General features: G+C 45.4%; 11 non-coding genes across 11 annotated transcripts; 9 read left to right on the forward strand and 2 right to left on the reverse strand.

The window, feature by feature from the left end:
• Positions 1–9,124: 9,124 nt before the first annotated feature.
• trnav-cac (transfer RNA valine (anticodon CAC)) lies at positions 9,125–9,197 on the forward strand. Its single transcript has one exon. It is a non-coding gene; the product is annotated as a tRNA-Val (tRNA).
• A 337-nt stretch (positions 9,198–9,534) lies between these two features.
• On the forward strand, positions 9,535–9,607 carry trnav-aac (transfer RNA valine (anticodon AAC)). Its single transcript has one exon. It is a non-coding gene; the product is annotated as a tRNA-Val (tRNA).
• A 682-nt stretch (positions 9,608–10,289) lies between these two features.
• Positions 10,290–10,362, forward strand: trnav-uac (transfer RNA valine (anticodon UAC)). The gene has a single exon. It is a non-coding gene; the product is annotated as a tRNA-Val (tRNA).
• Positions 10,363–10,699: 337 nt separating this feature from the next.
• Positions 10,700–10,772, forward strand: trnav-aac (transfer RNA valine (anticodon AAC)). The gene has a single exon. It is a non-coding gene; the product is annotated as a tRNA-Val (tRNA).
• Positions 10,773–11,454: 682 nt separating this feature from the next.
• On the forward strand, positions 11,455–11,527 carry trnav-cac (transfer RNA valine (anticodon CAC)). The gene has a single exon. It is a non-coding gene; the product is annotated as a tRNA-Val (tRNA).
• Positions 11,528–11,864: 337 nt separating this feature from the next.
• On the forward strand, positions 11,865–11,937 carry trnav-aac (transfer RNA valine (anticodon AAC)). The gene has a single exon. It is a non-coding gene; the product is annotated as a tRNA-Val (tRNA).
• Positions 11,938–12,619: 682 nt separating this feature from the next.
• trnav-cac (transfer RNA valine (anticodon CAC)) lies at positions 12,620–12,692 on the forward strand. Its single transcript has one exon. It is a non-coding gene; the product is annotated as a tRNA-Val (tRNA).
• A 337-nt stretch (positions 12,693–13,029) lies between these two features.
• On the forward strand, positions 13,030–13,102 carry trnav-aac (transfer RNA valine (anticodon AAC)). Its single transcript has one exon. It is a non-coding gene; the product is annotated as a tRNA-Val (tRNA).
• Positions 13,103–13,789: 687 nt separating this feature from the next.
• On the forward strand, positions 13,790–13,862 carry trnav-cac (transfer RNA valine (anticodon CAC)). Its single transcript has one exon. It is a non-coding gene; the product is annotated as a tRNA-Val (tRNA).
• A 5,808-nt stretch (positions 13,863–19,670) lies between these two features.
• Positions 19,671–19,743, reverse strand: trnar-ucg (transfer RNA arginine (anticodon UCG)). The gene has a single exon. It is a non-coding gene; the product is annotated as a tRNA-Arg (tRNA).
• A 314-nt stretch (positions 19,744–20,057) lies between these two features.
• On the reverse strand, positions 20,058–20,130 carry trnar-ucg (transfer RNA arginine (anticodon UCG)). The gene has a single exon. It is a non-coding gene; the product is annotated as a tRNA-Arg (tRNA).
• Positions 20,131–20,213: the final 83 nt, after the last annotated feature.

The raw sequence follows: 20,213 nt of genomic DNA on the forward strand, positions 1-20,213 counted from the left end.
TGAGCTCTTTAGTAGTTACATTGGCTGAAAGAGGACAATTTTTCCTACATTTTAAGGTATAACTTGTTTCTGTAAGTTAAACTATATGAACGTTAGAGGAATTTGTTTGACAAATTAGTTGAATATCAGAAAAAGAGCAGCAAGCAGAGTGTGCCACTCTGCTTGCTGCTCATTCATAAAAATCAAGAAGGAGCAAACATTTTAATGTATTTCAAACTGTCATAATTCAAAATTGGCTGAACATTTGAAAAAGCTGAATCATTTGGGAATAGCTGAATGTCTTGTGAACATTTTAAAGGTTGAATGGTGTCTCTAGCTGAAAGTAAGCTGAAGTAGTTACGTTTGAAAGAGGAGGAAGCTTTTTAATGATTTGAAAGGATTTACCATTACTTTTAATGGGAGAATAATTTGCACAAAAACCTTAATGTCTTAAAAAGTATAAAAGTGAGAAATACCAAAAGTCATAGCCATCATCTCCTGAAGGAGCTGAACGTTTTGATACCTAAATTGTAGGAATCGGTGAAAGTATGCAGAACGAGTTAAAGGCCAAAAAACGGCGGAAGAACTAAGAAGTTGATATAATAATAATAAAGAGAAACAGGAAAACAATAGTGAGAATGCTTAACAGCATTCTCACAATAAAGAGAAACAGGAAAACAAACAATAATATATATGTGAGAGAACAAAGGTTGTGCCCTTGCCGAAGGCAAAGCACACCCAATAATATATATGTGAGAGAACAAAGGTTGTGCCCTTGCCGAAGGCAAAGCACACCCAATGAAACACTGTTGTTGTTGTTGTTTTTACTGTTTATTACTTCTATAGTCTTTTCCTATTTAACCTACACCAAAATCTAAAATATTTATATAAATATTTACAGAATATCCGTATTCTTCTGATAACCAGTAGCAGCTAATCAAAATATATACTTTACTGCTTTTTACAATGGGAGAAAATGAATAGTGAGCAGAATTAAGTTCAAGTTATCGTTGATGCGGCCCTCCAACACATTTCAGGTTTCTCATGTGGCCCCTTGTAAAAATTAATTACGGACCCCTGAGTTACGGAGCTGGGCCATGGAGCTAACCCATGGAGCTAGGATTTTGATGCTAGGGAGAGTGTGGGAAGATGATTTAGCCAAGGCCAAAGGGCAAGAAGGCCAAATTACAGGTGTTGGCCATCTGAAGGGCATGCGACAGCAAGGTGGGACCTGCTATAAGACTTTGAGCTATGAAATGTTAGGTCTCAGTTCAGGGAAGCGCTTTTAAACAGTAGCACTTTCTTTTTTGAAATGTTTTATTTTGCTTAAAATGTTTTAGTTTGGCAGCTCAGTGAAGCACTTAAAAGATTTTTATTTTTATATACAGTATGATTATGCTTCAAATAAAAAATATATTTACCTACACCTTATTCTTGTTTAAGATCATTTACATAATATATATGAATGTACATGGAGCGTGATAAAAAGGTGACCTTGAAATTGTGGCGACGCAAGGAAAAATTTGGGTGCACCTAAATTTTGTGCTGGTGCACCTAAATAAAAAAGTTAGGCGCACCAGTGCAACCAAGGCAACAAGTTAGTCTGGAGCCCTGTGGTCATAAATTACTTACAGATAACAAGCTGGGAGCAAGCACAAGAGGCCTGTGTGTAACTCTGATGACCATTGGTAGTCAGAGGGCAGAACAAGGATTTGTGCAAAGTATAAACCAAAAGAAAACTAGAGAGGGTACAATTTCTGGGGAAATTGTAGGGTGTGCTTGCTTGCGTTGGTTGCAGAGTGGTGTGTTTTTTACTGACATTTTTAAAACTGATATTTCTGTTTCTTATATACTAGTGTAATAATTGGACCAATACACTGTTCCTATTGGTCTAGAAGACGTTCTCAAAAGTTAATAAGTCTGTTTATATACCTCCTGAAAGTTTGCAGAGGTAAATAAACGTTTTACGGACCTAGCAACAAGCAGTTGCCTTGGAGATGTAGCCATTGACCTTAACAACGTTGCATCTGCTCGGCAACAAAGTAGCCTAAAAAGCCCCCAAAAAAGCCTAAAACAACCAAATACGGTTTTTGCACAGGTCCGCAAACGCCCCGCAATCGCTTCCCGTATTAAAGAAGTATCTGAAGCAGACAAAAAAACGAATTGATGTTGTTGATATGATATATTTTAACATCCTCCCTCCCCCCCATTGACGAGTTCTAGTCCCACCCCACTAACACTGCCACTGACACCTTGTTAACCACTTTAACTGCATCACTTGACTCTCTCTGTCCCCTGTCAACCAGGCCTGCACGATGTTCTCCCTCCTGCCCGTGGCTTACGGATGTTATCCGTGAAGAACGGTCCACCCTTCGGGCAGCTGAGAGGAGATGGCGCAAGTCCAAAGGCGGTCCGGACCTTGATAAGTATCACTCCCTCCTCAAATCCTTCTCTTCTCACATAACTGGTGCTAAAACCCTCTACTTTCTGAACAAAATTAACTCTGCTTCAAACCCCCACAAACTTTTTTCTACCTTCTCCACGCTTCTTAACCCACCTCCCCCACCCCCTCCCTCCACCCTGACAGCAGACGACTTCTCCTCCTTCTTTGAGAAAAAATTCGCTGACATTAGCAGTCGGCTCCCTAAGCCCACCTGTCCTACCCTCTCACCCTCCATGACTGACCCGACTAAATGTCTAAACTCTTTTTCTCCCCTGTCTGAGGCAGAGATCTCAGACCTCATTCTCTCTCATCGCCCCACCTCCTGTCCACTTGATCCTATACCCTCCCCTCTCTTTCAAACCATCTCCCCCTCCATCATAACTTTTCTTCTCCATGTCCTAAACTCCTCTCTTACCTCTGGCACCTTCCCCTCTGCCTTCAAACAGGCTAGAGTTACCCCTCTACTCAAAAAACCCTCCCTTAACCCTGCCGTTCTCCAGAACTACAGACCGGTATCACTGTTACCCTTCCTTTCAAAAACAATTGAACGTGCTGTATCTAACCAACTGTCTAACTTTCTCTCTCAGAACAACCTGCTTTACCCCAACCAATCGGGCTTCAAGACTGGCCACTCCACAGAGACTGCCCTCCTTTCAGTCACCACTGCCCTCCAGTCTGCCAGAGCGGCTTCCAGGTCATCTGTCATCATTCTGCTGGACCTTTCTGCAGCGTTTGATACGGTTAACCACCAGATCCTGCTCGCCAGACTTTCTGAGATGGGCATCACTGGCACTGCACTCCAGTGGATCTCATCCTACCTGTCGGGAAGATCCTACCAGGTTTCCTGGGGAGGCAAACTGTCAGGCCCTCGCCAGCTCTCCACTGGTGTCCCACAGGGCTCCGTCCTTGGACCCCTCCTCTTCTCTCTGTACACCACCTCACTTGGACCAATCATCACCTCCCATGGCTTCTCCTACCACTGCTACGCTGACGACACGCAGCTGTACCTGTCGTTCCCCCCGACAGATCCGGGGATCTCAGCTAGGATTGAGGCCTGCCTCACAGACATCTCCGCCTGCATGACCGAGCACCACATCCAGCTGAACCTCGCCAAAACAGAACTTCTCATCATCCCGGCTAAACCCTCCATCTCCCACGATCTCTCAATCACCCTGGGATCTGCGACGGTGACCCCTTCATCCTCTGCCAGGAACCTTGGGGTTACCATGGACGACGAGCTCTCCCTCACGGCCCACATTGCTGCGGTCTCCCGGTCGTGTAGATTCACCCTCTACAACATCCGGAAGATCAGGAGATACCTGTCTGAGCACTCCACCCAGCTGCTAGTCCAAGCACTTGTCCTCTCCAAGTTGGACTATTGCAACTCGCTGCTCGCTGGTCTCCCAGCATGTGCAACCCGCCCTCTTCAGAGGATTCAGAACGCAGCGGCCCGCCTGGTCTACAATCTACCCAGACGCTCCCATGTTACCCCGCTCCTCATCTCTCTCCACTGGCTACCTATCATGGCCCGTATCAGATTCAAGACCCTGGTATTGACCTTCCGAGCAGTGAACGGGACTGCACCCGTCTACATCAAGTCTCTCCTGCAGCCCTACACCCCCACCCGTCACCTACGGTCTTCTTCAGACAACCGCCTGGTGGTCCCACCGCTCAAGACCGCCCGGTCCCAACACAAGCTCTTCTCCTGTCTGGCCCCCCAGTGGTGGAATCAACTCCCCACTTCCATCAGAGACACTGACTGTCTCTCCACCTTCAAGAAAAGGCTCAAGACGCACTTGTTCCGGGAGTACAACGGTACTTAGGAATGGTTCGCTTGGCCCGATGTTAGTTTCCTCAAGGATCACAATGACTCTTGCTTAGAGACTTGTTGCTCTTGTGGTTAGTGGTAACTGACTTAAATTTTTGTACTCGCTGTGATATATTGTTTTATTATTGGGTGTGCTCAAGCCTTCGGCGAGAGCACAACCTTTGTTCTCTCACATATATATTATTATTTTTATTTCTTTTTGCCCCCCTAAAACTCAGTCAATATTTGGCCTACATAGACAACGTAGGTGTCAAAAGTTTCGTCTTGGTAGCGATTGAGTTGCTTGTATTGGGATTTACGTTCCGTTGCACGGTTTAAGTAGAAATGACGTTTTTGTGTCGAAAAGTGAAGCTAACGGTGGCTAACTTGCTAACCAGTCAATGACGCTACTTACGTCACTAACGTCACGAAAACTCGCGTGACTACCTCTAGCAGAATATTAGTTTAGCAGCTCGTTAACTTCTGGGAGATAGCTAGGCTAACTATAGCTTTACTGCAAGGCAGCTGCAGAAACCCCACAAGCAAAGAGGCCAGGTGATAACTATTTACTAATTTTACTTTGTGATATGACACACAATTGTGATGTGTAATGTACAATATAAGCTGATATTATTAAGGAAGTACATCTACTTTCGGAAACAGTAGTCTACTATGTCACTGAAGTATTAGCATCATGACATTAGCCTGTGTTGCCCGGGCAACACATACTACAGTGGTCTATGATGCATCTGTTTTCAATCGTTAAAATAAACATTCCTCACAAATACATTTTCGTTGTAGGATTTATTATGACATTACATTACAAGTAAACAATTTGTGGGTGACATTATAATTACCTGTGGTTTCAAACCAGTGTTGCTCACTGCAACGCTGTAGCCTACCCGAGACACTACAAAAACATCTACACAGCTGTACAGTAGGAAGTCAAACGGCGACAGAACATGTTCGGCACTCCCCTTACTTAAACCAAAAGTCTATCTAACTACTAACCTTAACTTCATTGCCACAGCCTAAACTTTGTCAATCTGTTCATGAAAATAATTAATTTCAGCCTAAACCGTACAACGGAACGTTAAATCCAATTCAACCAACGCAATCGCTACCAAGACGAACGAACACAGGAGTAGTCTAGTACTGTACCGTAGTACCGGGGCAGCTTCTCCACACAGGGCTATATCGCACTTGGCGTTGTTACTGACAATGATCGCTACCACTGAGCTTTTTATGAAAGCGATTTTCCACTAAATAAATGTCAAGCTTATTTACGTTTTTGGGGGCATATTTTCAGTTAGCAGATGGTACTGTTTGAATCGCGATTCCATCTTCTACTGCCGGTAACGTCGTAGAATAATCTTCAAAGGGGGTTCTTTATTCATGAATGAATGCAATATGAGTAGACTAAATTCCTTAAAATATCACGAGAAGGGAAAAACTTAAAAGGACGTTTAAGTCATAGAGATTAGGTCAATTTTTACACCGCTCTGCCAAATGTATTCGTTTTGATTCAACGATGAGGCTGCCTCTTGCAGGGGAAATGAGAAGACATCTATTTCATTCTACACTTCACTCGTATTTTCAGTTGTAAATGAGCAGCAAAAAAAAAAGCTTTTAAATCTATGTAATCTTTATAAATAATAAGTATGCATTTTTATATAAAATATACAGAAATATCAGTTGTAAAAATGTAATTCAAAAACGGACCCCTGTGCAATCGACGCAAGCAAGCACACCCTACAATTTCCCCAGAAATTGTACCCTCTCTAGTTGTTGCTTGCTTTTTTTTCCACAGGTACACTTGCACTTATAGCAGTTCATGTTGTTTAATTGTAACTTGTTTAACTACATGCTATTATGGTTCTTCCCTTTGGCACTTATTGTGGTTGTTCACAATGTGTGCTTCATGTTTTGGCTACTCGCAATGTTTTGTGGCTATCTCGTTGTTATGATCAGTGACCTATGCACTTTGTAAAGCTCTCTCTTGGAAGTCGCTTTGGATAAAAGCGTCTGCTAAATGAATAAATGTAAATATGTTGCGTTGGAGATGTAGTGACGTCACCAGTGCAAGTGCAGCTGATTGCTCTGACAACATAAGAAACCAAATGTTTACTCCTCGACAGGTCAGGAAACGCTTTGTCGCCTCGATTTGTTAAAACAATTTGTTTTTGTAAACCTCGACCTACGGTCTCGGTTAACAAACGTTTTAACAAATCTCAGTTTACAAAGGCGTTTGCAGACCTGTCAAGGAGTAAACATTTGCTGTATATTTTATATAATAATGCATACTTATTATTTATAAAGATTACATAGATTTAAATGCATATTTCTTTTGCTGCTCATTTACAACTCAAAATACTAAGAGTGAAGTGTAGAATTAAATAGTTGTCTTCTCATTTCCCAAGAGGAAATGGTGATTAGAAGCCTCATAGTTGAATCAAAACGAATACATTTGGCAGACCGGTGTAAAAATTGACCTAATCTCTATGACTTAAACGTCCTTTCAAGTTTTTCCCTTCTCGTGATATTTTCAGGCATTTAGCCTACTCATATTGCACTCATTCATTAATAAAGAACCCCCTTTGAAGATTATTCCAAAAACGACGTTACCGTCAGTAGAGCTATCTCAGATGGAATCGCGATTCAAACAGTACCATCTACTGAAAATATGCCCCCCAAAACGTAAATAATCTCGACATTTATTTAGTGGAAAATCTCTCATTCATAAAAAGCTCACTGGTAGCAATCATTGTCAGTAACAACGCAAAATGCGATATAGCCCTGTGTGGAGAAGCTGCCCCGGTAAATTTTACTACTACGTTACAGTACTAGACTACTGCTGTGTTCGTCTTGGTAGCGATTGCGTTGGTTGAATTGGATTTAACGTTCCGTTGTACGGTTTAGGCTGAAATTAATTATTTTCATGAATAGATTGACAACGTTTAGGCTGTGGCAATGAAGTTCAGGTTAGTAGTTAGATAAACTTTTGATTTAAGTAAGGGGAGTGCCGAACATGTTCTGTCGCCGTTTGACTTCCTAAACAGCTGTGTAGATGTTTTTGTAGTGTCTCGCGTAGGCTACAGCGTTGCAGTGAGCTACAGTACAGGTAATGATAATTTCACCCACAAATCGTTTACTTGTAATCTAATGTCATAATAAATCATACAAAGAAAATGTATTTGTGAGGAATGTTTATTTTAACGATTGAAAACAGATGCATCATAGACCACTGTAGTATGTGTTTCCCGGGCAACAGAGGCTAATGTCATGATGCTAATACATCAGTGAAATAGTAGACTACTGTTTCCGAAAGTAGATGTACTTCCTTAATAATATCAGCTTATATTGTACATTACACATCACAATTGTGTGTCATATCACAAAGTAAAATTAGTAAATAGTTATCACCCTGGCCTCTGCTTGTGGCGTTTCTGCAGCTGCCTTACAGTAAACCTATAGTTAGCCTAGCTATCCCCCAAGTTAACAGATGCGAAACGAATGTTCTGCTACAGGTGGTCACGCGTGTTTTCGTGACGTTAGTAACGTTAGTGACTGTGGCTAGCAAATTAGCCACCGTTAGCTTCATTTTTCACCACAAAAACGCAATTTCTACTTAAACCATGCAACGGAACGTAAATAAAAATACAACCAACGCAATCGCTACCAATACGAAACTTTTGACACCTAGGTTGTCTATGTAGTCCAAATATTGACTGATCCTTAGGGGGGCGAAAATAAACAAATAAATAACTAGAGAGGGTACAATTTCTGGGGAAATTGTAGGGTGTGCTTGCTTGCGTCGGTTGCACAGGGGTCCGTTTTTTAATGACATTTTTACAACTGATATTTCTGTATTTTATATAAAAATGCATACTTATTATTTATAAAGATTACATAGATTTAAAAGCATTTTTTTTTGCTGCGGTTTCATTTGTCTCCCGCCGTTCCGACCTTATCAATTTAATCTAGGTCAACGTGGCCCGTCTGATTCCAAGGGCCTCCGCACGGACGCTTGGCAGACGGGTCCGACCGCGGTTTCTCTGAAGCCAGACGTCACTCATTCTACCGCCGAGAGGGGTCGCTGATTGTCGAATCGTAAAGGCGTCATTAGACTCAGGAGAGATGTTGGAGGCGTGGATCTAACCTTGTCAAGGTGAGAGAGCCCAATGACGCCTACCTAATTCGACCGCCGTAATTGACAACGCAGACACTGCGGTGGGTCACAACGACCCGCGGACAGCTCCACCTAGTGTTAATGTCCCATGTAGTCCCAATGTCCCAAGAAGTCCCATGATTCAGTGGAGTTGACATGTAATTCTTTGAAATGGGAAGTCAGCTACCCTGGTGCCACTTGAGCGGATTCGCCTTTTAAGCCGTTCCGTTGTTTCTACCAGTCGGTAGAATCCCGTTCAGCAAGATTACCATGAATGTCATGGGCCAAGGACCTTTGTTACTTCTGAGACCTTCAAACCAGTCGTTCTCGATCCTGGTCCCACCTGCCCTGCATGTTTGAGATGTTTCCCGGCTCCAACACACCCGATTCAAATAAGTGGGTCGTTATGTAGCTCTCTAGAAGCCTGGTAACGAACATGCATTTGAATCAGGTGTGTTGGAGCCAAGAAACCTCTAAAAACATGCAGGACAGGGGTTCCCTGAGGACAGGGTTAAGAACCACTGATTTAAAGCATCCTGGCCTGAGGACAAGGGTTGCGAACCACTGCCTTAGACCGTCTCAGTGCCCGCTGACTTGTTGAAGAACCATTTCAACTGGTTCATGAGCCCAAATGCCCATTTGACATGATAAAGGCGTGTCCTCGTTCTGTGTCCTTGTTTGTGTGTGTGTGGGTGTGCAGTGAGATTCTGTTGTTGCTTAGGAAGAAGTTTCCGTAGTGTAGTGGTTATCACGTTCGCCTCACACGCGAAAGGTTCCCGGTTCGAGACCGGGCGGCAACATGTCCCCTTTTATCAGCAGTCTCGTAAATAATTGATGCATTGTCGACAGTTACAAGTTTGTTGGAGTACCCTGGTGACACATGCTCCGTCATTTTCTGTAGAGCTTGGTAAGGGTCCAATCAGGTCTAACGCATGCAGAGCAGGGAAACCTGAGGTCCAGGATTGGGAAAGGTTGCTTTGGACAATTTCATTTGTTGCTAGCTTGCTGAAGAAGAGTATCAACTAGATCATGAGCCGAAATGCCCATGTCAAGATATTAAAGGTGTGTCCTTGTTCTGTTTCCTTGTTACTTGCGTGTTTGTGTGTGCACTGGGCTTCTGTCTTTCAGGATTTGGCAGTTTCCGTAGTGTAGCGGTTATCACGTTCGCTTAACACGCGAAAGGTCCCCGGTTCGAGATCGGGTGGAAACTTCTGCATCTTTCCTCAGTTTTCGTCCAATGGCGATCCTCTCGAGAGTAGTTAATGTCCCATGTAGTCCCAATGTCCCAAGAAGTCCCATGATTAAGTGGAGTTGACATGTCATTCTTTGAAATGGGAAGTCAGCTACCCTGGTGCCACTTGTGCGGATTCGCCTTTTAAGCCGTTCTGTTGTTTCTACCAGTCGGTAGAATCCCGTTCAGCAAGAATACCATGAATGTCATGGGCCAAGGACCTTTGTTACTTCTGAGACCTTCAGACCAGTCGTTCGCGATCCTGGTCCCACCTGCCCTGCCCTGCATGTTTGAGATGTTTCCCTGCTCCAACACACCCGATTCAAATAAGTGGGTCGTTATGTAGCTCTCTAGAAGCCTGGTAACGAACATGCATTTGAATCAGGTGTGTTGGAGCCAAGAAACCTCTAAAAACATGCAGGACAGGGGTTCCCTGAGGACAGGGTTAAGAACCACTGATCTAAAGCATGCTGGCCTGAGGACAAGGGTTGAGAACCACTGCCTTAGACCGTCTCAGTGCCCGCTGACTTGTTGAAGAACCATATCAACTGGTTCATGAGCCCAAATGCCCATTTGACATGATAAAGGCGTGTCCTCGTTCTGTGTCCTTGTTTGTGTGTGTGTGGGTGTGGAGTGAGATTCTGTTGTTGGTTAGGAAGAAGTTTCCGTAGTGTAGTGGTTATCACGTTCGCCTTACACGCGAAAGGTCGCCGGTTCGAGACCGGGCGGAAACATGTTCCCTTTTATCAGCAGTCTCGTAAATAATTGATGCATTGTCGACAGTTACAAGTTTGTTGGAGTACCCTGGTGCCACATGCTCCGTCGTTTTCTGTAGAGCTTGGTAAGGGTCCAATCAGGTCTAACGCATGCAGAGCAGGGAAACCTGAGGTCCAGGATTGGGAAAGGTTGCTTTGGACAATCTCATTTGTTGCTAGCTTGCTGAAGAAGAGTATCAACTAGTTCATGAGCCGAAATGCCCATGTCAAGATTTTAAATGTGTGTCCTTGTTCTGTTTCCTTGTTACTTGCGTGTTTGTGTGTGCACTGGGCTTCTGTCTTTCAGGAGTTGGCAGTTTCCGTAGTGTAGCGGTTATCACGTTCGCTTAACAGGCAAAAGGTCCCCGGTTCGAGACCGGGTGGAAACTTCTGCATCTTTCCTCGGTTTTCGTCCAATGGCGATCCTCTCGAGAGTAGTTAATGTCCCATGTAGTCCCAATGTCCCAAGAAGTCCCATGATTCAGTGGAGTTGACATGTCATTCTTTGAAATAGGAAGTCAGCTACCCTGGTGCCACTTGTGCGGATTCGCCTTTTAAGCCGTTACGTTGTTTCTACCAGTCGGTAGAATCCCGTTCAGCAAGAATACCATGAATGTCATGGGCCAAGGACCTTTGTTACTTCTGAGACCTTCAGACCAGTCGTTCGCGATCCTGGTCCCACCTGCCCTGCCCTGCATGTTTGAGACGTTTCCCTGCTCCAACACACCCGATTCAAATAAGTGGGTCGTTATGTAGCTCTCTAGAAGCCTGGTAACGAACATGCATTTGAATCAGGTGTGTTGGAGCCAAGAAACCTCTAAAAACATGCAGGACAGGGGTTCCCTGAAGACAGGGTTAAGAACCACTGATCTAAAGCATCCTGGCCTGAGGACAAGGGTTGCAAACCACTGCCTTAGACCGTCTCAGTGCCCGCTGACTTGTTGAAGAACCATATCAACTGGTTCATGAGCCCAAATGCCCATTTGACATGATAAAGGCGTGTCCTCGTTCTGTGTCCTTGTTTGTGTGTGTGTGGGTGTGCAGTGAGATTCTGTTGTTGGTTAGGAAGAAGTTTCCGTAGTGTAGTGGTTATCACGTTCGCCTCACACGCGAAAGGTCCCCGGTTCGAGACCGGGCGGAAACATGTCCCTTTTTATCAGCAGTCTCGTAAATAATTGATGCATTGTCGACAGTTACAAGTTTGTTGGAGTACCCTGGTGCCACATGCTCCGTCGTTTTCTCTAGAGCTTGGTAAGGGTCCAATCAGGTCTAACGCATGCAGAGCAGGGAAACCTGAGGTCCAGGATTGGGAAAGGTTGCTTTGGACAATCTCATTTGTTGCTAGCTTGCTGAAGAAGAGTATCAACTAATTCATGAGCCGAAATGCCCATGTCAAGATTTTAAATGTGTGTCCTTGTTCTGTTTCCTTGTTACTTGCGTGTTTGTGTGTGCACTGGGCTTCTGTCTTTCATGAGTTGGCAGTTTCCGTAGTGTAGCGGTTATCACGTTCGCTTAACACGCAAAAGGTCCCCGGTTCGAGACCGGGTGGAAACTTCTGCATCTTTCCTCGGTTTTCGTCCAATGGCGATCCTCTCGAGAGTAGTTAATGTCCCATGTAGTCCCAATGTCCCAAGAAGTCCCATGATTCAGTGGAGTTGACATGTCATTCTTTGAAATGGGAAGTCAGCTACCCTGGTGCCACTTGTGCGGATTCGCCTTTTAAGCCGTTCCGTTGTTTCTACCAGTCGGTAGAATCCCGTTCAGCAAGATTACCATGAATGTCATGGGCCAAGGACCTTTGTTACTTCTGAGACCTTCAGACCAGTCGTTCGCGATCCTGGTCCCACCTGCCCTGCCCTGCATGTTTGAGATGTTTCCCTGCTCCAACACACCCGATTCAAATAAGTGGGTCGTTATGTAGCTCTCTAGAAGCCTGGTAACGAACATGCATTTGAATCAGGTGTGTTGGAGCCAAGAAACCTCTAAAAACATGCAGGACAGGGGTTCCCTGAGGACAGGGTTAAGAACCACTGATCTAAAGCATGCTGGCCTGAGGACAAGGGTTGAGAACCACTGCCTTAGACCGTCTCAGTGCCCGCTGACTTGTTGAAGAACCATATCAACTGGTTCATGAGCCCAAATGCCCATTTGACATGATAAAGGCGTGTCCTCGTTCTGTGTCCTTGTTTGTGTGTGTGTGGGTGTGCAGTGAGATTCTGTTGTTGGTTAGGAAGAAGTTTCCGTAGTGTAGTGGTTATCACGTTCGCCTCACACGCGAAAGGTCCCCGGTTCGAGACCGGGCGGAAACATGTCCCCTTTTATCAGCAGTCTCGTAAATAATTGATGCATTGTCGACAGTTACAAGTTTGTTGGAGTACCCTGGTGCCACATGCTCCGTCGTTTTCTCTAGAGCTTGGTAAGGGTCCAATCAGGTCTAACGCATGCAGAGCAGGGAAACCTGAGGTCCAGGATTGGGAAAGGTTGCTTTGGACAATCTCATTTGTTGCTAGCTTGCTTAAGAAGAGTATCAACTAGTTCATGAGCCGAAATGCCCATGTCAAGATTTTAAATGTGTGTCCTTGTTCTGTTTCCTTGTTACTTCCGTGTTTGTGTGTGCACTGGGCTTCTGTCTTGCAGGAGTTGGCAGTTTCCGTAGTGTAGCGGTTATCAAGTTCGCTTAACACGCGAAAGGTCCCCGGTTCGAGACCGGGCGGAAACTTCTACATCTTTCCTCGGTTTTCGTCCAATGGCGATCCTCTCGAGAGTAGTTAATGTCCCATGTAGTCCCAATGTCCCAAGAAGTCCCATGATTCAGTGGAGTTGACATGTCATTCTTTGAAATGGGAAGTCAGCTACCCTGGTGCCACTTGTGCGGATTCGCCTTTTAAGCCGTTCTGTTGTTTCTACCAGTCGGTAGAATCCCGTTCAGCAAGAATACCATGAATGTCATGGGCCAAGGACCTTTGTTACTTCTTAGACCTTCAGACCAGTTGTTCGCGATCCTGGTCCCACCTGCCCTGCCCTGCCCTGCATGTTTGAGATGTTTCCCTGCTCCAACACACCCGATTCAAATAAGTGGGTCGTTATGTAGCTCTCTAGAAGCCTGGTAACGAACATGCATTTGAATCAGGTGTGTTGGAGCCAAGAAACCTCTAAAAACATGCAGGACAGGGGTTCCCTGAGAACAGGGTTAAGAACCACTGATCTAAAGCATCCTGGCCTGAGGACAAGGGTTGCGAACCACTGCCTTAGACCGTCTCAGTGCCCGCTGACTTGTTGAAGAACCATATCAACTGGTTCATGAGCCCAAATGCCCATTTGACATGATAAAGGCGTGTCCTCGTTCTGTGTCCTTGTTTGTGTGTGTGTGGGTGTGCAGTGAGATTCTGTTGTTCGTTAGGAAGAAGTTTCCGTAGTGTAGTGGTTATCACGTTAGCCTCACACGCGAAAGGTCCCCGGTTCGAGACCGGGCGGAAACATGTTCCCTTTTATCAGCAGCCTCCTAAATAATTGATGCATTGTCGACAGTTACAAGTTTGTTGGAGTACCCTGGTGCCACATGCTCCGTCGTTTTCTGTAGAGCTTGGTAAGGGTCCAATCAGGTCTAACGCATGCAGAGCAGGGAAACCTGAGGTCCAGGATTGGGAAAGGTTGCTTTGAACAATCTCATTTGTTGCTAGCTTGCTGAAGAAGAGTATCAACTAGTTCATGAGCCGAAATGCCCATGTCAAGGTTTTAAATGTGTGTCCTTGTTCTGTTTCCTTGTTACTTGCGTGTTTGTGTGTGCACTGGGCTTCTGTCTTTCAGGAGTTGGCAGTTTCCGTAGTGTAGCGGTTATCACGTTCGCTTAACCCTCACGCTCTCCTCATTGTCTATGCAGCCTGAACTTATCCTTCGCACTGTCTCCGGGTCATTGTGACCCACAGCGTTGTATATTACGCCACCATCGCGCTGTCTCGGGGGTCGTTGTTACCCACAGCGTTGTCTATTACGCCCCCTTCGCGCTGTCTCGGGGGTCGTTGTGACCCACAGCGTGGGAATGAAAGGTTTGACTTTATTTAATTTTGTATTACGAAAAGTTGTCAGAAGACCGCTGTGGGTCACAAGGAACCAGAGACAGTGCGGGGTCTCGTAATAGACAACACAGACGTTGCCGTGTCTAACAAAAAGGCAGAGACAGCGCAATAACCCTTACGCTCTCCTCATTGTCTATGCAACCTGAACTTATCCTTCGCGCTGTCTCCGGGTCATTGTGACCCACAGCGTTGTATATTACGCCACCTTCGCGCTGTCTCGGGGGTCGTTGTGACCCACAGCGTTGTCTATTACGCCACCTTCGCGCTGTCTCGGGGGGTCGTTGTGACCCACAGCGTTGTATATTACGCCACCATCGCGCTGTCTCGGGGTTCGTTGTGACCCACAGCGTTGTATATTACGCCACCTTCGCGCTGTCTCGGGGGTCGTTGTGACCCACAGCGTGGGAATGAAAGGTTTGACTTTATTTATTTTTGTATTATGAAAAGTTGTCAGAAGACCGCTGTGGGTCACAAGGAACCGGAGACAGTGCGGGGTCTCGTAATAAACAACACAGACGTTGCCGTGTCTAACAAAAAGGCAGAGACAGCGCAATAAACAAGTATCTCCCTGGTGGTCTAGTGGCAAGACTGTGGGGCTTTCAGCTCCGTGGCCCGGGTTCGCTTGACGGTCAGGGCAAATATGATTTCATTTTTATTTCGACGGATAATGTTTCACTTCACTATTTTTGTATTACGAAAGGTTGTCAGCACGAGGGTGGCGTAACAGACTAGGTATGGTGAGTCACAGCGCAGACTAGGATACAGCGCGAGAGTGTACTAATAGGCTAGGCAGACAAGGCTAGAAATAAAAGGGTTCACTTTTTTAATTTTTTATTATGAAAAAGTTGTCACGTCAGTTTGCTTCACCACGACTAGGCTAGGAAGACAACGCGAGGAATAAAATCAAATGTTTCACTTTATTTTTGTATCATGAAAAGTTGTCACACCACGCATGACACCGTGCTTCACAACGACCCGCAGACAGCACTAGGGATAGAACCTCCAGCCCGCCGTCCTGATACATCATCTATACATCCCATGCATGTGTTGGTAGTAGCGTTAGCAGCGCTGTGGCTTGAGCAAAGCCCTCTTCTGCACTCGACTGAGTTGTTCAGTCTTCTGCACACACTCCCGCGGGTCGTCCAGGGTCAACGGGAACCTCTCCTTGGCCGAAGCCCAGCTCGGTGGGGCATGTGGGGCAGTATACATGCGAACAGGATTTGCAGACAGGCCTCTTACACCCGCGACAAACGGTGAACGTTTTACGGTCCTTCTTCACCGGGCAGACTTGACATCTCTTCCTCTTACTGGCAGGGACCGGCGACGTCGGTCCTGCCGATGAGGAGGCGGCGGTGGCGGCTGCTGCTGCCGCTGCGCCATCCTCTCCGGGTCGCCGTTGAGGAGGCGGATCGCCGTCGTTTGCCGTCGTTTCTGTCACTGATTTCAGCGTCTGTGTGGCGTGTGCTCATGAGTAAAACGTTCTTATTTTTCTTCACGAGGTAGGAAACCAGAGTGGTGGTTGGAGTGAAGGCGAACTGCGACGACAGCACCCGTCGCGTCTTCGTCGTCAGCAGCTCGGACGGGAGCTCGGCCCTGTTCTTTCGCACGGTGCCAACCACGGTCATGTTTCTCGTCGCCATGAGCTCTCGTCCGAGTTCGTAAGAGATGAAGAAATTGTCACACGTGACATTGCGATCCTTCAGGCCCTCTGTCACGTCGAGCGCCCCCTGGTTCCTCTCCGGGACTCCGTCCATCTGCTTCCCGGTGTAGACTTGCATCTTCCAAGCGTAGCTTGATTTTGCATCGCACGCGACCCACGACTTGATGCCGTATTTCGCCGGTTTGCTTGGCATTTACTGCTTGAAAAGACACCGTCCTCTGAACACGAGCAGTTGTTCGTCCACGGTCACTTCGGGCCCTGGGTCGTAGAGGCGTGGTAATCTCTCTACCCACATATCCCAGACCTCTCTTATCGCCGCCAACTTGTCCGTCGCGCGTCTCGCCGCTCGTGTCCCACGGTCGTCAAATCGTATCGACGTCGAATAGGTGTAGAAGAGTTTCAGCTGCATGGTGGTGCGGAAAATCGCTCTGCCGCTTTGCGCGTCCCATAGACTGGCGGCCGCTTCGCCTCGGGACTTGTACACCCCTGCCAGGATTAGCAGCCCTATGTAGGCACGTGGCGTCCATGGCTTTCCACTCCTCTTCGCGTTTCAGATAACCTTCCCGATTTGTCACGTCCAAGATTACTCTTTCGATTTGTGGCGTGACAAAGAGTAAAAATGCGGAGACGATGTCGTGAGCGTGGGAAACAGCGTAAGCTGTGGGTCCTCTGGGGGTCCTCTCCGTACTTTCACGTTGCGACAGCAGCCTCGGATTCCTCCAATACGCAATCGAACACCATTCAATTTGGCCGTTTTTCGACAAGAAAGTATCTCTGTCGATTTGAGGGGCTTGGTCGGCGGCGGCGGCGTCGTACTCTTGCCCGTCTTCCACTTCTGACACATGCTCCGCGTACTCTTGCCCGTCTTCTTCTTCGTCATCCTCTTCTGCTACATTCTCTGCACACTCTTCCCCGTCATCTTCTGACACATCTTCTGCCTCCTCTTCAGACTCACTTTGCTCGATATTGGCAAACATCTGCTGTAGAACTTGCAGCGCACTGAAATCCCGAGCCATAGCTGCGTTACCCTAGACAGAAGCTGTCCTGACCCCCACGGAATGTGTGTTAGTAGCACTTGTCTACAGTTTACGTGATTGCATGGACAAATTATTCTAAGGACGCCTCCCTAATTCGACCGCCAAAGAGCGATCAAGAATCGTCGAATCGTAAAGGCCGTCTTTGAAATGTTGGCCTGCAACGACCCCTCTCGGCCGTTCGCTCGGCGAAGAGGTCCGACCGCGGTTTTCATCTGTCTCCCTTCGTTCCGACCTTATCAATTTAATCTAGGTCAACGTGGCCAGTCTGATTCCAAAGGGGACGCAGCCGCACGGCCGCTTGGCAGATGGGTCTGACCGCGGTTACCATTTGTCTCACTTCGTTCCGACCTTATCAATTTAATCTAGGTCGATGTGGCCCGTCTCATTGCAAGGCAGCTGCAGAAACGCCACAAGCAAAGAGATATGATATGACACACAATTGTGACGTGTAATGTACAATATAAGCTGATTTTATGATGGAAGTACATCTACTTTCGGAAACAGTAGTCTACTATTTCACTGAAGTATTAGCATCATGACATTAGCCCCTGTTGCCCGGGTAACACATACTACAGTGGTCTATGATGCATCTGTTTTCAATCGTTAAAATAAACATTACTCACAAATACATTTTCGTTGTAGGATTTATTATGACATTACATTACAAGTAAACGATTTGTGGGTGAAATTATCATTACCTGTGGTTTCAAACCAGTGTTGCTCACTGAAACGCTGTAGCCTACGCGAGACACTACAAAAACATCTACACAGCTGTAGGAAGTCAAACGGCAACAGAACATGTTCGGCACTCCCCTAACTTAAATCAAAAATCTATCTAACTACTAACCTGAACATCATTGCCACAGCCTAAACTTTGTCAATCTGTTCATGAAAATAATTAATTTCAGCCTAAACCGTACAACGGAACGTTAAATCAAATTCAACCAACGCAATCGCTACCAAGACGAACACAGCAGTAGTCTACTAGTACTGTACCGTAGTAGTACAATTTACCAGGGCAGCTTCTCCACACAGGGCTATATCGCATTTTGCGTTGTTACTGACAATGGTCGCTACCAGTGAGCTTTTTATGAATGAGCAATTTTCCACTAAATAAATGTCAAGCTTATTTACGTTTTGGGGGGCATATTTTCAGTTAGCAGATGGTACTGTTTGAATCGCGATTCCATCTTCTACTGCCGGGTAACGTCGTAGAATAATCTTCAAAGGGGGTTCTTTATTAATGAATGAATGCAATGAGTAGGCTACATGCCTGAAAATATCAGGAGAAGGGAAAAACTTAAAATGACGTTTAAGTCATAGAGATTAGGTCAATTTTTACACCGGTCTGCCAAATGTATTCGTTTTGATTCAACGATGAGGCTGCCTCTTGCAGGGGAAATGAGAAGACATCTATTTCATTCTACACTTCACTCGTATTTTCAGTTGTAAATGAGCAGCATTTTTGTCTGTTTTTTTTAAATCTGTTTAATCTTTATAAATAATAACTATGCATTTTCATATAAAATAAACAGAAATCAGTTGTAAAAATGTCATTCAAAAACGGACCCCTGTGCAACCGACGCAAGCAAGCACACCCTACAATTTCCCCAGAAATTGTACCCTCTCTAGTTTTTTTTATATTTTTATTTTTGCCCCCCTAAAACTCAGTCAATATTTGGCCTAAATAGACAACCTAGGTGTCAAAAGTTTAGTCTTGGTAGCGATTGAGTTGCTTCTATTGGGATTTACGTTCCGTTGCATGGTTTAGGCTCAAGTCAGACGCCTTATCCGTAACGACATGTATTCACTTCTTGCTGATCTAACCACACACACTTTGAGACAGACTGTTTCCTACAACATGTGAACAACTTTTTCCATCAAGCATCTTCGACAGCTCGACTGAAGTCGCGATCCATCAAGTTCAGATAAACACTTTGAGATGGCTTGATTCCAAAAACGAGAACAACTGATGGCTTTTAAAGTTCTTCAACAGCAATCAAGATCCATCATGCTGATGACAACCACGAAGGGACTCGAACCCTTAATCTTCTGATCCGAAGTCGGACACCTTATCCATTAGGCCTCGTGGTTTCTTGCTTAAGAATTAACCACAAACATTTTGAGATAGCTTGTTTCCAATTACAAGAACACCATTCCTTAATTAGGCATCTTCAACAGCTTGAGAGGAATCAAGACGGACCCAGTTCAGAGAAAGGAACACAATTCTGTGGACAACGAGGAAGCGACTCTCAATATTCTCACCATAAGTCAGACGCCTTATCCGTAACGACATGTATTCACTTCTTGCTAATTTAACCACACACACTTTGAGACAGACTGTTTCCTACAACATGGGAAGAACTTTTTCCATCAAGCATCTTCGACAGCTCGACTGGAGTCGCGATCCATCAAGTTCAGATCAACACTTTGAGATGGCTTGTTTCCAAAAACGAGAACAACCTATGGCTTTTAAAGCTCTTCAACAGCAATCAAGATCCATCATGCTGATGACAACCACAAAGGGACTCGAACCCTTAATCTTCTGATTCGAAGTCAGACGCCTTATCCATTAGGCCACGTGGTCTCTTGCTTCAGAAGTAACCACAAACATTTTGAGATAGCTTGTTTCCAATTACGAGAACACTATTCCTTAAGTCAGACGCCTTATCCGTAACGACATGTATTCACTTCTTGCTAATTTAACCACACACACTTTGAGACAGACTGTTTCCTACAACATGGGAACAACTTTTTCCATCAAGCATCTTCGACAGCTCGACTGGAGTCGCGATCCATCAAGTTCAGATCAACACTTTGAGATGGCTTGTTTCCAAAAACGAGAACAACTTATGGCTTTTAAAGCTCTTCAACAGCAATCAAGATCCATCATGCTGATGACAACCACGAAGGGACTCGAACCCTTAATCTTCTGATTCGAAGTCAGACGCCTTATCCATTAGGCCACGTGGTCTCTTGCTTCAGAAGTAACCACAAAAATTTTGAGATAGCTTGTTTCCAATTACGAGAACACTATTCCTTAAGTCAGACGCCTTA

This window comes from Osmerus eperlanus, chromosome 23 (assembly GCF_963692335.1).
Source record: "Osmerus eperlanus chromosome 23, fOsmEpe2.1, whole genome shotgun sequence".
In the NCBI taxonomy this organism is placed as follows: domain Eukaryota; kingdom Metazoa; phylum Chordata; class Actinopteri; order Osmeriformes; family Osmeridae; genus Osmerus; species Osmerus eperlanus.